Source organism: Lissotriton helveticus, chromosome 5_1, assembly GCF_964261635.1.
Source record: "Lissotriton helveticus chromosome 5_1, aLisHel1.1, whole genome shotgun sequence".
In the NCBI taxonomy this organism is placed as follows: Eukaryota; Metazoa; Chordata; class Amphibia; order Caudata; family Salamandridae; genus Lissotriton; species Lissotriton helveticus.
Genome location: NC_136065.1, coordinates 175,663,194 through 175,679,229, shown reverse-complemented (window position 1 = coordinate 175,679,229; position 16,036 = coordinate 175,663,194).

Below are 16,036 nucleotides of genomic sequence, written 5' to 3'. Positions count from 1 at the left end.
TCAGCTGGCCGGCTTCTCTGCGGCCGCTCAACCTATCGCTTGTGATGTCCCCCAAGGTTCTTCTCTTTCTCCTCTCCTCTTTAACCTGTATATTTTCCCCCTTATCTTTACCCTTCAAAATCTGGACATCACCAAATTTAACTACGCTGATGACCTCCAACTTATTTTTAACATCTCCTCTTCTCTTTCTTCTATCTCACATTTTCAATCAGTTATGACCTTCATCAGCGACTGGATGAACACCAGCCACCTTAAGCTCAATCCCGACAAATCTGAACTTGTACTTACGGGTGGTGTCTCCAGTCCATGGTCCCCCACATTTTGGCCCCTTTCCCTTGGTACCCCTCCCTCTCCCTCAGCTTCTGTCAAAAGTATCGGTATCAAAGTCAGCAGCGACCTCCCTATGCACAATCAAGTCAGTGTGGTGGTCTCATCTTGCTTTCTTAATCTACGTATTATACGTAAAATTTCCCATTTTTTTTCTAATGAGGCACTTAAACTAATCTTGCTAGCCATGGTTATATCTCGCCTGGATTACGGAAATGCTCTGTACGTCAGTATTCCGGCGTGCGAGCTCCGCCGTCTCCAGCTAATCCAGAATCAGGCTGCAAGGTTTGTTTATAAACTTCCTAGACACTACCATGTCACTCCGCTTCTAAAAACGTTACACTGGCTTCCACTCACTGAACGCTCCCTTTTTAAACTCGGTTGTCTGATCTTTAAGGCTTTAGCTGGTTCAGCACCTGCTTTTGTAGCCGCCAAACTCAAGCCTTATGCCCCTACCCGTGACCTTCGGTCTTCATCCAAACATCTTCTGTGCATTCCCCGCTGTAGAAGGAAGAAACATGGCGGCATGAGTTTCTCCTTCTTGGCTCCCTCTTTTTGGAATTCTTTACCCCTCAGTATTAGGACCACAGCTGTTAACATGGACTTCCGCAGGGCTCTGAAGTCCTGGCTTTTCCTGAGAAGGCATCCATCCACTCACTCATGTCTCCAGCGCCAAGAAACCGCTTGGTCTACGTGCTCTCTACAAGTCCTTTCAACTTCAACTTCACCTCCCCTTACCTTTACCTACCCCTGATCCCTATATTCACCTCTGAACCCTCAAGTCACCCTCACCTCCCTCTAGCTCTGCCCACCCAGACCCTCAAGTCACCCTGGCCTCTTCATACCCCTACCCACCCCGAACCCACAACCCACCTTCTTCTCGCTTTACCTCTGGCCACCCTGATCTCTCAAGTTGCCTTCATCTCCATTAACCTTTACCCACCACCAAACCCTCAAGCTACCCTCACCTCCCTTTACCTCTTCCCACCGAGCCCTTAAGTCACCCTCACCTGCCTTTACCTCTATCCACCTCAGAACCTCAAGGCACCCTCACTTCCCTTTACCTCTGCTCGCCCCAAAACCTCATCACCTTCACCTACCTTTACCTCTACCCACTGAGCCCTCAAGGCACCCTCACCAAATGTTATGTCTACCTACCCCTGAACCCTCAAGTCACCATCACCTCCCTTAACCACTACCCACCCCTGTGTCCTCAAGTTACCCTCACCCCCTTTACCTATACCCACCCTATAGCAGTCAAGACACCCTCATATTCCTTTACCCCTATCCACCCCTGAGCCTTCAAGTCACTCTCATCTGCCTTTACCTCTACCCACCTGAGACATTCCCTCTATCCATTCTTATTTCCCTCTGCCTTTACTCACCCCAAAATTTCATAACCTTCATCTACATTTACCTCTACCCACCCCGAAGCCCTCAAGACATCCTCACCTCCCTTTTCCGTATACCTACCCCTGAACCGTCAGGTCACCACCCTCACCTCCCTTAATCACTACCCACCCCTGTCCCCTAAAGTTACCCTCACCTTCCTTTGCCCATACCCACCCCATAGCAGTCAAGACAATTTCATCTTCCTTTACCTCTATTCAGCCATGAGTGTAGGACTTGGCCTTTGTGGCTAAAGTTCCCTAAACTATTTGCATTCCCCCTAGACCATTTTCCGGACAATTTAGATGCTCTTGGTACTTTGCCACTGCTGATCAGTTTCAAAGTACAAGTGTTGCCTGTGTAAAGTGTAATTGTAATTGGTTGGCCATGATTGGTAGGTTTGCCTAACTAGTAAAGTCCCTAGTGATGTGCACTGTGTGTGCCAGGGCCAATAATACAAAGGTGTAGGGCCTGCCCGCAGTTTGCTAAGTTAGCATGTTGTCCTGACAAGTGCAACCACTTGTCAGGCCTTACTTTCCGTTTTGGGTACACCCTGGTCACCCCTGTGGTAGGTCCCGGGTAACCCCTGGGCAGGGTGCAGTATAAGTAAAAAGCAGGACATATACTAAGGTGTGTGTTATGTCCAGACAGTGAAAAACACGGCATTTTGTTTTTCACTGCTAAAAGGCCATCTTGCCCATAGGACAGACTGGGGGAGGCTGGGTGTTGTGTTTGTTAGCCTAGTTTCCTATAAGCTTAAAATGGAGAAGTGAAGTTTAGTATGTATGAACTCACAGTGTCATAACACATCTTCCTATGAAAGTGGTTTTGTCACTGTGTGTCCAGAAACCACTCTTTTAGAAAGTGGATGAGTTTTGTTCTTTAAGCATTTATGTGTGTCTCTGCTGAATGTGGATTGACTGACTGGATCTGAGAGGTGAGAGGCACTGGGAGAGGTCTTGACCCAGGGAGGGGTTGAGATGGCACTAGGCTACCCTGCATCTGGAGAGTAGGGGAGGAGAAGCCCGGGAAGTGAAAAGGCCTGGGCTGATGCTATAAACCAATTGGCCCATCTCCTGCTGAGTGATTAAGGATCCAGACCCCCAGTAACAAAGGAAGAAAGGTGACACTTGGAGGGAGACGCCCAGAACTGATTTCAACAAACTTCAAATACATTTAGGGGTATAACTGAGAGTGGAGACCCCTGAACATTGGGATGGAATAGAAGTGGATTGAGACTGAAAAGGCTTAGACCCATTTTGTGGGCAAGAGGAACCTCTGCTAAGGAAAGAACAACTGAAGAGACTGCTGGGAAGGACCAATCCTTGCTTCGTGGTCAGGGGCTGGTCTGCAGTTTGCTGTTTTAACCAAGGAAGAGGCTGTTGGGACTGTGCTTTGGGCGCTGGGTCCCCCTGCTTGATGAAGACTGCGCTTTTTGCTGTGTCTTGTAACCCCAAGGGCCTGAGGTGAGCTGTCTCCCTCTTTGGAAACACAGGAACATAAAAGTTTCCGGAGAAGCTTCAAGCCACGTGGTGGGGGCGTGTTGTGGCAGCTTGAGACCCTCTGAAGGTGTGCCCTGTGATCTTGGACACACTGAGGAGAAGTGAGACTCGGACGCGCCGGGTGCGTGTCGTGGTGCACAGCAGGCGCTGGTGAGGAGCATCTGGTTGGCATGTGAATCAATCAGTCAATCAATCAATCAATCAATCAAAGCATTTGCATAGCGCGCTACTCACCCGGAGGGTCTCAAGGCGCTTGGGGGAGGGGGGTCCTCTACTGTTCGAACAGCCAAGTCTTGAGTTGCTTCCTGAAGGAGAGGTGGTCTTGGGTCAGGTGGAGGAGGATGGGGAGGGAGTTCCACGTCTTGGCAGCCAGGTTGGAGAAGGATCTTCCTCCCGTTGTGGCTCTCCGGATGCGGGGAACGGCGGCGAGGGCGTGGTTGGTCGATCGTAGCTGGCGGGTGGGAGTGTAGAAGGTCAGGCGGTCGTTGAGGTATCTGGGGCCTTGGTTGTGGAGAGCTTTGTGTGCGTGGGTGAGGAGTCGGAACGTGATTCTCTTGCTGACAGGGAGCCAGTGCAGGTCTCTCAGGTGTCCGGCGATGTGGCTGTGTCGGGGGATGTCCAGGATGAGTCGTGCTGAGGCGTTCTGGATGCGCTGGAGTCTTTTCTGAAGTTTGGCTGTGGTTCCCGCGTAGAGGGAGTTGCCGTAGTCCAGTCGGCTGGTGACGAGGGCCTGGGTGACCGTCTTCCTGGTTTCGGTGGGGATCCACCGGAAGATCTTGCGTAGCATGCGTAGGATGTTGAAGCATGACGAGGAGACGTCGTTGACTTGTCTGGTCATCGAGAGGGAGGAGTCCAGGATGAAGCCCAGGTTGCGTGCGTGGTCCATTGGTTTGGGTGCTCTGCACAGGGCAGGGGGCCACCAGGAGTCATCCCAGGTGGAGGGTGATGATCCCAGGATGAGGTGAATCAGAGGTGAAGGGAGTCTCGGACGCGCAAGGTGCGTGTTGTGGTACACAGGAGGCATTGGTGAGGAGCGCCTGGTCAACGTGTGCATCGGAAAGACACGCAGGGTGTGTGTCGGGGTGCACCGATGGTGCTGGTGAAGGGCGCCTGCTCATCGAGTAACTAGGGCCTGTAAATTAAATGCTACTAGTGATCCTGCTGCACTCATTGTGCCTTCCACTTAAGTAGCCCTGAAAGCCTGTCTCAGGTCCGCCATTGCAGCCTGCGTGTGCAGCTTTAGAAATGCCATTTCGACCTGGCAAAATAAACATTTTGCCAGGCTCAAACCTTCCTTTTCAATACATTAAAGTTACCCCTAGTGTAGGCTCCGGACAGCCCAGAGGGCAGGATGCAATAACATCGCCTCACCCAACAAAGCCGGTCGGATTCACCGGCTCCGGGACGTATCTCCATGCAAGGACATCACATTGCACTTTGCAGCTTCCAGGAACCAACCAATGCTCTGAGACACATCTCCTAATCGGACCTCACATCACCTCTGCTGTGCGACCCATCCTCAACATGGGACTCCGACTCTCTTCACAACCAGAATCAGGGCTGGACTGGGAACCCAAAGCTGCCCTGGCAATTTTGTCCGACCAGCCCTCGGATGAGCTGTGTAAGTGTGAAGCACAGCTGCTTTTGTTGCTGGGGGCCGATATTGTAGCACTGCTGCAAAACTGGCCCGTAGTAACAAAACCAGACTCCACTGTGGCAAAACTGGCCCACCCTTCCAGGCTCCCAGGAAAACACCTGATGCCTGCTACGGCCAGTCGGCCCTGACCAGTATTAAGCTACTGAGTTCAGTGGACCGAACCGGGTCCCTGTGGATGGCCCGCGCTCCATTGATGTAGGTTTGAACTTGTGACTTTGTCCTGGTCCTGCGCAACCAGATAACCATAGTTGACACTTTGAGGTTTTTGGTGCTCTTTTCACTAAAATCTTAAAACCTTCATATCTCCAGTTTTACTTAATTTGTTTTGCCATTTTGGCCTTATTTTATTTATTAAAATGTACTTAATTTTTCTAATTTGGTGTGGGATTCTTGTGCTGTGTTTTCACATATTTGTATTTGAAGTGTTGCACACATACATTACACATTACTTCTCAGTTAAGCCTGACTGTTCTCTGCCAAGTTGCCAGAGGGCTGAGCACAGATTAATTTGAGGTTTGCTTGTGAATTCACCTTAACAAGGAGTGTGGTTGTGCTCTTGATCACAATTCCTCCCACAGCCCCGGCCACTACACTCTTCCCCTAGCCTATTCACTATTCGAGCCTGGGTGACTGAATTGGTTATAATTCTCTAGCAGTCTATGGCAGTGGTATGAATTAAGCTAAGAAGCAAATAACATTCCCCATAGTAGCAGACAAAGAGACAGGCCTGACCTACAAACTTCCTTACCTTGAACAACCGAAGCTGAAGTCCCACACTTCATGCCAATCATTGAGCAACTGGCAGTGCACAGGAAGAACTAGTCATCAGCCCCTTGCTAAGAAAGTCCTCATGGAATTTCTAAAGACAGCCCTGTCTCCATCCTTTTCACTTCAGTGTCTGGATCACCATCCTCCATCCATAGGAATGCAGGCAAAACACCTCCATTGTCTGGGAAAGCTGTCCTTATGGTCTATGTTGTGTCATGCTAAAGGGGCATGCAGAATGAATCCCACTGGCTTGAGTATTCAGAGTCATGCGCACCTAGAGTCCTACTACCACACGCATTACACACAAACTACACATACATATGAACTCAACATAGACACTGGATGTCAGGCAAGGTGCTGAGTTTTAAAGAGCAGAGGAACTTTACGTGAGAGGGCACAGAAAAGCTCAATGTCACTACATAGACTAAAAATAGGTCTGGCCACACCAAAGAGTCACAAAACCTGGCCTGCTGCCACCACTGGTTTGTGTGCACAATGCCGGGAGTGTAGACCTGTGTCCAAAATGAGGGCACACACGATGCACCCCTTAAGGTCACAGGATAGATTCTGGATCTTACGTTGACAGGTAAAGGCCTAAGCCTCTACACAGGATCAAGATTATCATGATGTCAGACCCAAAGGAAAAGTTACGATGCCAGATTGACATGATGCTGGGCACTCAAGTTAGGTGTATATGCTAGTTCACCTTCCAGGAGGCATTCTGTTGTATCTTATATCTTCCTGCTGCTCAGCTAGAATGCATGTGTTGTGGAATGTTGGATGGGTGGAATGCTAGTGGTTTGTGAATGTCAGTTGGGTGAGGGCTGAGCAGCAGGACAGCTGCTCCTGATGGGGTTTTCCTATCTTTTATCATAACAACTTATCTTAAATAAAGTAACTTGAATTATCTATCTTGAAGTATCCAGCTTCTTTCCGATTACATCATTTGGCGATTGTTGAGAAGAGGAACCTATGCGTGCAACTTAAAAGAAAATGAAAAGCCAAGGAGTACTGGACTGAAACAGTGAAGAGAAGTTGAAGCAGTTGGAACTGAAACCGAAGAAGTATGGAAAATAAAAGAAGAAAAGAAATATAGAGGTAAATGATTTTTAACACTTACCAAGGGTATTTGTTTCACGCTTTCTGGCACTTAAACCCCATCAGTGACCCTACCAACGGTCGCCCGTGAACCCAGGTGTGCCAAATCCTTTGGCGTAAAACAAGTCATGTTATCCGGCTCAGATTACCAGCTGCTGTGTAGAAGTTTTGAGGTTCAGAGGCAAAGAATGAAGCCTCAGTGTAAAGTGCGGGCTTAATACCAGCCTAAGTGAAATCTATGTGTGGTTCGGGGGCAGTAAATCGAGCCTCGGTGTAAAGATGAATTGACCGTTAGCCATCAGTTATAATTTGATTCTGGTCTGCATGTCCTAAAAGCATTAGTCAAGGGATTAACACCAGCTCATGTGAAATTTGTTTGTGGTTTGGGAGCAAGGAAAAATCGTGCCTCGGTGTATATTATGGATTTAATACCAGCTCCTGTTTCATTGTCTTCTGTGTAAAAGTAAAGCGGAATTAATGACCGAAGAGATGTGAACCTACGTTGTGTGATACAGTGTGGAGACAGAGTTGTTTCACAAGGGAGTTTGACAGTAGAGTTAAAAAAAAAAAAAAATGTGTTATACACATATTTTATTAGTCGGATATTGTCTGTTACCTGAAGTGAGGCGAGTTAACGATTTCAGTTTACTTTTTTAAAGCAGTCTGCACGAGATATCTTCAGCATCTTCTCTGTGTGACAAAACAGCACTCCGTGTACGTTTGATGCTGGCGCGGAAGAATGTGGTGCATCTTTGTGCCGTGAACAACTTATCTTAAATAAAGTAACTTGAATTATCTATCTTGAAGTATCCAGCTTCTTTCCGATTACATCACATTCCATACCAACAAGTATGCCTATTCAGTTGCCTATCTGTACTGACAGAGGTTCTAGTGGGTCTCCACTCTCCTCTGACGCTGGACCGCTCATGCCGCCCACCCCCCAGGTGTTGTTGGCATCCAAAGTGGATATTTTGGCTCCCTCCCTTGACAGCTTAGCACAGCTCATCACAGCTTTCTGATGTTATACATGTGTGGAGCTCCCTTTGGTTTGGAGGCCTTGTGGAGAGGAATTGTGGGGAACATTTGTGGTAAAGTTGTAGGCATGGGGGAGGCTGCATTTCGAAGTAAGTCGGTGTGCCCCAGCTGCCAGATATTTTAATCGGTAGTGGTATTTAGCTGTGCCCCTCCTCCCTTCATCCTTTTGTCTTCAAGCAGGTATTAAAGGGAATTGGTAAGGGGCTGAGTGCCTCTATAGGTGTTTGTGCCTTCCTAACTTGGGGAGCTGGGTGGAGGTAGGCACGTGCTGTATGCCATACACCATATTTACAGTGTAGGAGTGCCTCATCCTCTGACCCTCCAGCAGTCCAGTGGTAATCCAAAGAGGAATGAAATAATTGAAATAACTCAGTGGAGCAGGAGAATTGAAAGAAGCAGAAGGACACGTGAAAGGGTGGTGGCGATTATTAGCACTGCGGTTTAACAGGAGGGAGGAGGGAAATGTGAGGTTTTTAGCATTTTTTGCTACTGCTAGCTGCCAGTGGTTGTTAATTAGACAACTTTCTTCATGGTTTGTGTGGGCCCTGTTTGTTGATGCCCTTTGGATTGCTAATTATTGCCAACCATTGACAGTTTGTGATTGAACTTGGTATGTAAGGCTATCCAGAAGTCTTTAGAATGGCTCCAACAAAAGCCAAACCCATTGCGGCAAAGATAACAGCACCTGAACAACAAAAAGGAATGGTAAAGGTGGTAGAGAGCCAGAGTGAGAATCTATCTGGAGAGTGTGTGGATCACTGAGGGTTAGGACTATCAGAAACTCTAGGGCAAAGGAAATGACCGTATTTAATAACAACATCTTAAACTCACAGAAGTCTTTGCTTCAAGACATTGTCGGCGAATTAAGACAAAAAAATGAGCAGATGTTCTTCCTAGTTAGATCTGTTTAGGAAATTTGAGAAACTAAGTTACAAGAAGAGAAAGTGCAAGGTATGGAGGGAAAATCCAACAAAAGCTCTCTAGAAGTAAACATCTCTAGATTTCGGATGGTGATCAAACATAGTGAGGATTCCACTAGATATAAAAGATATATGCCTTGCTCTAAAAGATCGAATAGAGCTGTGGGGGAAATCAAAATCCGAAAAGAGGTAAAGAGAGCAAAAAGAGTAAAAATATGAAGCCAAAACGGATATCAGTTCTAATAAAGAAAATAAGAGGGTCAAGGGTACAGATACTGATAAGTAAGGAATAAAGTAGAGGCTAAGGGTAGAAGTTCAGGCTCTGGTTAGGAAAAAGGTTAGGAGAGAGTGGTGGAAGTGATGATAAATGATGGGTATTTCTTGGGCTGATACAATCAGAAAAAGGGTAAAAGAGCCAGAAAACAAGTCCCATTGAATACATCTCAAATATAGTACTCCCTCTCAAAATGCCCAAGTCTGAAAACAATAACCTCAAAAGATATACAGCAAGTATGCTTCACCAGCATTAATACAGGGAAACAAATAACAAAGGTACTATTCTTCTCAGAGCTAGTTAAAGAGGAACGCGAGAAAGCAGAGAATTAGATATTTAAAAGAAGGCATTACGTTAGTACTGTTGAAAATGGCAATGTATATGTACATAAGCAGCGTTCAATTGTGTTCACTGTACTCCTTGTTGTAAGCAGAACGGATATCGCTAAACACTGACTGTGTTATCCCGCCAGCATAGACCCATGCACACACGTACACGACAGCCATTTTAGGCACCATGGCCTCTCTGCCCGTTTGTTAAACCCCCGGCGCCCCTCCCCGCGCGCATTGCTCATGCATCGGCCATAAGACCCTCTCCCTCTGCGTGACCCTGCGCTAGAAGTAGCACTCCTGCTTGACCCACACCCCCCCCATTTCCTCCCAAGAACACCCTTCCCCTCAGCTGACAACCCCCCCCCCCGGCTGCACTTTGCCTCTCGACCCGGTCCCAAGTCCTAAGACCAAGCCTCGTGGATGTACATCCCCCTTTTCCCTGCCCAGCATAACAAAACCGTGATACACCAACCGAAGTGCCCGATCTTATCGCCTGCCCAACCTTTGACCTGATCATCCCCTCCTGCCCTCGTGTCCGGTAGGAATGTCCGGCTGAGAGATCACAATCTCTTGTTACATTCAGGAGGGGAGGATGACATCTGACCGACTGGTATGGGAATAGGCCTGAAGCTAGGATTCCAAGCATGTCTTTTTTCCTACTTCAAAGTGTCTTTATTGTAATAAGGAATGTTTGTGCATCATAAACATGTGTATAAAAGACGAAGCCTGAGGGATTAGATGGTGTGTGTGTTGGGTAGGAAGGAGAGAGCACACCCTGTAGACACCATGCGGGTACCCGAAATGACAGGCTCTCCTCATGAGAAATAAAACTCTATTCTTGTTTTCCTGCTTCCAGCGCCCGTCTCTTTATTTGGTAATTGTTCAAGATGGGAACTAAGAGGCGTCCTGCGCCAACAGCCTGGGCATCAGGTGCGTTATGGGCTGACTTTTCCACAATTGGCGTCCCAACGCGGGGTCCATCAGCGACATAAGGTCCGGTAAGAGAGGTCCAGACGATGGGGTGAACATCTAAACGATTGGAGTATACCTGCCTTGAGAGGGCCCTCGTCCGGCTGCCGATTGAATGAACTTCACCAATTCTGAACGGACCTCTCTCAAGTGACCTACTGTCCTGACTGGAATCCCACAGGAATGCTGCGGTAAAAACATGGAGAAAGAGAACGATTGGGCGCTGGAAAAGGGAAGGTGAAGAATTGCCCACACGGTCCGGTCCGGGTAAGATTAAGTAGGACGTCTTTACGTCCGATTGGTAGGATGGCTTTATCCATCTGATTGATTGATTGATTGTACTTGAAGTATTGGTTCTCTTTGAGACATTTTCTATTTGCAAACAGCGATGAATAGGAACGTTCCTCTCTCTTTGCAAATAGTTAAGGATAGGTAATGCAGACGTTTGTCCCCCATTGTAATCCGTCATGCCTATTTTTCTCCCCACTGATTGTTTGTTATCGATTTTTATCGATTATTGCTCTTTGAGATATTCTCTGTCTACAAACAGGGAAGAATAGAAATATTCTGCCCCCCTTTGCAGATAGTGAAGGATAGGTAATGCAGATTTTTGTAAAGTGGGAATTGTAAATGAGAGTACAGCAAGTAAGAACTTCTTAACCAACCATGCAGGCCTAGAGAGCATCAAGTTAGATTAATATCGCCAAGAACCTATGGGTGTAAGAATGGGGGGGGCTAGTTATAGGGGATTATTGATGGTGACCATCCCACCGGATAGTTCAAGTCAGTGTAGGAGATTATATGAGGAGATGAATTGCCACAGGAGGTCAGCATCTGTGTCTGTGAGTGAAGACAGGGGGTTGAATGACCTGGATTAGGATAGAATTAGTTAGCACAGCCAGTTAATTCAATAATGGAATGTCTGTGGGTTGGGTAGAATGGTACATTTAGAATTTTTTAAAGAAGTAACAGAACTCTATGAGGTAGTTTGCTTAGAGGTAACATACTGTGCGATGAATCGCCTTTCACTGATGGGTTCATGCAGGTTTCCAAAAAACTGGGACCAGTGCCGGCTTTCGGGTGGTGTGCTAACAATAATCTCCACAAAAATAGTAAACAATGTGTCACTGCCTAAAGTAAGGAGTAGTTGGATTTCGGTCTGTCGGCTGCATCTACGTACAAAGGACACACAGTGTGGAAACAGGACCATTATCAATGTGTATATCCATGTAAATCAAGTAGAAGATTATGGAGTTAAATTGACTGTATTCATGGAGGATATAGAACAGCTATGTTCCCACAATCAAACGGCCATGGTTTCTGATATTGGGCGATTTTAACCACGAATTGGGCTCGGGTATATGAGACATTCTATACAAGGATATAACATTAGCTCTGCAACATTCCTATCAGGGATAATAACGGCACGTGATGCAGCTTTGGTAAATTTCATGGCCTTGTATGGGATGTTCAGTCTAAATGGTCGTATTTATTCTGCTCAACCAGCGAGGCATTATTTTTCAACTGGGAACCAAGGGGCATACATACCAAAAAATCATGCAGCGCAGCGAGCCAAAGGTAAAAGACGGGAAGGCACCATATTTAACATTAAACCACACATTCATGTACTTTTCCTGCGCTGGCGCACAATGTGCTTCCTAGCGTTAACGCTGCCACCTTTGCACCATGTTACAAGGGTGCCTGCACTGTAAGCCAAATTGTTTTTGCGCAGGAACGGACGCCTTCCTGCACAAAAAATCCACTGAGGCATTTTCTTCTTTCAAAATGCAGCACACATTCAAGAGGAAAAAATCGAGGGGATATAAAGATATTTTGTCTCGTTATGCCTCCCCTGGAGAAGCGTCGCATTTTGATGCATTCCCAGGTCTACCAGTAATGGTAAATATGTGAATGCGCAAACAACCATGGGTGGATGCATGGGATTTTTTGTATGATCGAGGCATGACTGGCTAAACCACACATGCCTCTACTATACGACCTAAACCACAAATGCGTCTTATCCATGCAATCCTTTACCACGCATACCTTTACCACATAATTGCATAGTAAAGGCGTGAATGGTAAAGGGGTATTCATGGCTAAGGTCACAAACCCCCTCCCTCACCCTCAGCTACACACTGCCCCTGCTCTCTCTCCCCACCCTAAGGTTCCAATACCCCGACCCCCTCTCAACTCCCATGCTGGTCCTCACTCTTAAACACTACCTCAACTACCTCCCACCCCCTTGCGCTGTCCCTACAACTAGCCCAACCCCTTCCACTGCCCTTAGACCTAAAACCCAAACCCTTATTTTAAAAAACTACCCGACACCCCTAAAACCTAAAAACTCCCCCGCCCTCCCCTGAGCCATAAAACCTACCCCGACTACCCATTCACAACCCACTGCCCTGAGGCCTTAAACCCTGTCCCTTAACAAACACTATCCCGACTCCTTCCCACCTTCCTCACTGTCCATAAATCTACCCAACCCCTTCCACTGCCCTCCGACCTGCCTCACTGTCCATAAAACGACCCAACCCCTTCCACTGCCCTTAGGGCTAATACCCTAACACCTAATTAAAAAAACTACCCTACCCTCCCCCAGCGCTGAAAACTACTTGGACCCTACCCCAGATCTGAAAACTGCCCGACCCCCAGCCGTAAAAACTACCCTGATCCCGACAGCCCAGAAAGCTACCTCCGACCTGCCAGCCCTGAAAACTAGCCCCCGAGCCCCCTGCCCTGAAAACTACCTCTGACTCATCCAGCCCTGAAAACTACCCTAACCCCCACCCCAGAAAAATACCCCAACCCCCAGCCCAGAAAAGTACCCCATCTCCCCAGCCCAGAAAGCTACCCCAAGCCCCCAGTCCAGAAAACGACCCTAACACCCAGCCCAGAAAACTACCCCGACCTCCTATCCAGCCCACAAAATTAGCCCTGATCCCCAGCCCAGAAAACTACCCGACCCCCCAGTCCATAAAATGACCGCTGACTTCCTACCCAGCCCAGAAAAGTAGTCCGATCCTCCAGCGCAGAAAGCTGCCCCGACCCCCTCCCAGAATGCTATCCCAAACCCCCGACTCAGAAAACTACCGACAGAGCCCCGAAAACTAGCCCCGACCCCCAGCCCAGAAAACTACCACCAACCCACCGCCAAACAAGTAAACTACCCCGACCCGCCTCCAACAAAGAAAACTACCTTGACCCCCATCCCATAAAACTACACATACCTCACCACTGCTCTCTTCCTGGCAAGGTCTTCCTGCCTCCGGCCCTAGCATCCAGCTGGTAAACAGTGCACTGCCTTAATCATGCATATGCCTGGTTAAAACAAGCGTGGTTTAGCTTGCATGGTCAGAACACTCGTGGTTAACACTGCGATGTTCCGACTGTTGCCCCACGGGATTACCTATACTCCACCCAAAGAACGCCTATCAAGACACTCAGGATCACGCAAGGTGGCCTTGTGTGGCTTGATTAATCTAACTTATGTGATGCAGATCTTTAATACATTTTGCTCCAATTGTGTATGGTTGATTATATTTTTATACATGCCTGGTACTTTTATAAATTGGAACATGTATAGTGGTTCAGATTAGTAGAAGTGATTATTACCCCCTGTACCATAAATTAAATGTAGGTGATTTTATGTTTAGGAGAAGGTCCTCCCATTACAGGTGGAGTGGTTCACTATTTAAGTTATAGAAGATCATCTGTTAGTGTTGGCTAACTTCCAAAAAAAGGAGGATGTTTTCGTTTGAGACGTAGTACCTGAAGATTTCATAGATTGGCAAAATAAAATGATTAAAGGGGTTGTCAACTGCTTGAGAGTGTATCTGCATTCAAATGGGAAACAATCTAAATTGGTCCAAGTATTAGCAAGGAAAGAACAAGCATTGGCAAAGCCAATAGGTTTCGCCTAATCCACTGCTACTGGCTTTGACAACATGTTTTAGCCATGTTGTTCATCAACGTGGCTGCTGTCAGCATGGTTAAATGTTAGTGGCGCAGAGTGTCATTGAATGGAGTAGAGTGTCATAGAGTGGAGTAGATGGAGTGGGGTGAGTAAAGTCTCGTAGAGTGGAAAAGGGCGAGAACAGTATAGCAGAGTGGAGTAGAGTGTTGTAGAGTGGAGTTGTAGTAGAGTGTTGTAGAGTGGAGTAGGGGGAGTGGAGGGTATTCAGAGGAGTATAGTTTTGGAATAAGGGGAGTGAAGTTCAATGGTTTAATGGCAGAGTGTGTTGTAGAGTGAATTGGGGTAGGGAGTTGTGGAGTAGAGTGGCATAAAGTGGGGTGGAATCAGATGGAGTGGTTTAGATTGGATTGGGGCAGAGTGGGGTGGAGGTGGGTGGGGTGGGGTGGATTGAATTGGAGTGAAGTGAAGTGGATTGGGGTGGGGTGGGTGAGGTGAGTGGGATGGGGTGGATTGGAGTAGATTGGAGTGGGGTGAATTGAATTGGAGTGGAGTGGATTGAATTGGAGAGGGGCGGATTGAACTGGAGTGAGGTGGATTGGATTGGGGTGGGGTGGGGTTGGATGAATTGGAGCAGGGAGAGGCGAATTGTATTGGGTCAGGGTGCATTGGGGTGGACTGGATTGGAATGGGGTGGATTTAAGTGAGGTACATTCGGGTGAATTGAGGTAGGGTGGATTAGAGTGGGATGGAGTGGATTGGATTGGAGTGGTGTGGTGAGGGTTTGATGAGGTGGGGTGGAGTGCACCGGAGTGGGTGGATTTAGTGAAGTGGGGAAGAGTGAGGTGGGTTGGATTTTGGTGGATTGGAGTGGAGTGGGATGGATTGGAGTGGAGTGGGATGGATTGGGGTGGATTGCATTGGGGTGGGTTGGATTGGGGTGGATTGCATCGGGATGGGTTGGATTGGGGTGAATTGGATTGGAATGAATTGGATTGGAATGGGGTGGGGTGGATTAGGGTGGATTGATCTGAAGCGGTGCAGTGCAGATTGGATTGGATTTGATTAGACTGGGAGGGATTGGATTAGAGTCAGTCGATGGTGAAGGGGTGGACTTGAATGGAGTGGGTGGATTGGACTGAGGGAGAGTGGAATGGATTGGCTTGGGGGTAGAGTGGGGTGGATTGGAGTGGGGTAAAGTGGAGTGGGGTGGGGTGGATTGAATTGCAGTTAGGTGGATTATATTGGGGTAGTATAGATTGGATGTTGTGAATTGAAGTGGGATGGATTGAATTGGAGTGGGGTGGATTGGATTTAGCTGGGGTGAATTGGAGTGGGGTGAGGTGAGTTGGATTGGGATGCAGTGGGGTACATTGTGGTGTATCAATTGGAGTGGGGTTGGGTGGATTGAGTGGGATGAATGGGGTGGATTGGGGTGGGCTGGGTTGGATTGGGAAAATTGGTTAGGTGTGGGGCGGGTTGGGGTGGATTGGAGTGGGGTAGACTGTGGCAAATTGGATTGGATTGCAATGGGATGGATACATGGGATGGATTGGATTTGATTAGAGTGGAGTGGATTGGAGTGGAGTGGATTAGTTTAGATTGGGGTGGATTGAAGTGGAGTGGAATTTGATGGATGGGGTGGATTGGAGTGGGATGAGTTGTATTGGATTGGGGTGGATTGGAGGTGGATTGGAATGGTGTGGGTTGGATTGGACTGGACTGGAGTGGGTGGGTGGGATGGATTGGGGTGGATTGGATTGGAATGGAGTGGGGTGGTTTAGATTACAGTGGTGTGGATTGTGGTGAATTGGATTTGGTTGAAGTGGGGTGGGTTGGACTGGAGGGA